Source organism: Canis lupus, chromosome X (genome assembly GCF_011100685.1).
Source record: "Canis lupus familiaris isolate Mischka breed German Shepherd chromosome X, alternate assembly UU_Cfam_GSD_1.0, whole genome shotgun sequence".
NCBI classification, from domain to species: domain Eukaryota; kingdom Metazoa; phylum Chordata; class Mammalia; order Carnivora; family Canidae; genus Canis; species Canis lupus.
Genome location: NC_049260.1, coordinates 42,371,692 through 42,373,163, shown reverse-complemented (window position 1 = coordinate 42,373,163; position 1,472 = coordinate 42,371,692). Strand labels below are relative to the sequence as shown.

The 1,472-nt window shown below is 42.9% G+C and overlaps 1 pseudogene; it reads right to left on the bottom strand.

Annotated features, from left to right (window-relative positions):
• Nucleotides 1-332: 332 nt before the first annotated feature.
• LOC100686053 lies at nucleotides 333-788 on the bottom strand (annotated as a pseudogene).
• Between the last annotated feature and the right edge of the window lie 684 nt (nucleotides 789-1,472).

Genomic DNA, 1,472 nt, shown 5'->3' with positions numbered 1-1,472 from the left:
GGAATTCACACTGAGCAGTAAACATCTTTTACCAAAAGTCAGAGAAGAAAACCTCATAATTCATGGATTACTGGGTAGAGTACTAAGAAGAGTCTTGCCCTAGTAGTGGGGACACTTAAACCAAGTCTCAATACTGCTATGGTCCTGCCTAACAAAGCTTAAAAGCTGTACCAGAAAGTAACAAAGTGTTTCCAAGTAACTTAATCACATCCCCAAACAAAACTCAAGAATAGTTAGAGGAATACAGAAATATCCAGTACCCAAAAAAGAGTCACAATGTCCCTCATACAGCATAAGATTTTTTTAAAATTTGCATTTATTCTATGCAGAATTTACTCCCAGGCCATAAGTCTTTGTTTCTTCAGTTTCTTCTGGGATATCTTTTTCTTCTGTGCAACCTCCTCTTCTGGTTTAGGAACAATCTGCTCTTTTTCAGTAAGAATCATCTCGATGTGACAGGGAGAGCTCATGTATGGGTTAATCCAGCCATGAGCCTTGTAAGTTCTACGTCACATCTTAGGGGCTTCATTCACCTGGATGTACTCAATGACCAGAGAATCTACATTTAAACCCTTAAGTTCAGCATTACTCTCTGCATTTTTAAGCATGTACAGTAAAAATTCAGCACTCTTCTTGGGCCGCCGACCCTGTGTCCAGCCCCACTGCTTGGCCTGAGCACACCTATCAACTCCACCACTGTAGTGATGGAATGGCACACACTGCTTCTGCAAAGTGACATCTTTCAGATACTTGGTGGCTTTTCGGATGTGCATACCCTTGCTGGCCTGGGCAGTTTCACGCGTGTTCTTAAAGTGAATACGAAGATTTGAAACTCTCAATTTGCATGATTTAAAAAAATATTTTATTTATTTATTCATGAGAAATGCAGAGAGAGAGGCAGAGACACAGGCAGAAGCAGGCTCCATGCAGGGAGCCCGACGTGGGATCAGGGTCTCCAGGATCACACCCTGGTGGTGCTAAACCGCTGAGCCACCCGGGCTGCCCCTTGATTTGCATGATTTTGTAGGGTTTTCTGGGTCCAACGAGTAGAAAACCATTTTCGGAGGTCACCTCAGGTGGCTCGGGGGAAGAGACACGATTTTTTTTAAAAGATTTTATTTATTTATGAGAGACACACACACAGAGAGGCAAAGACACAGGCAGTGGGAGAAGCAGGCTCCCTACAGGGAGCCCAATGCAGGACTTGATCTCAGGACCTCAGGATCATGTCCTGAGTCAAAGGCAGAAGCTCAACCGCTGAGCCACCCAGGCATCCCAGTGCAAGATTATCGGTATGCAAGGAAATAGGAAAATCCAACCCATAATGAAGAGAAAATGCAATAGAAACAGACCCAGAAATGACACTAATAATGAGAGAATTAGTAGACAAGGACATTAAAAGAGTTACTGTGCCTGTATTTCATATGTTCAAAAAGCTAGAGGAGAGATTGGACATGTTAAGTAGAAATGAG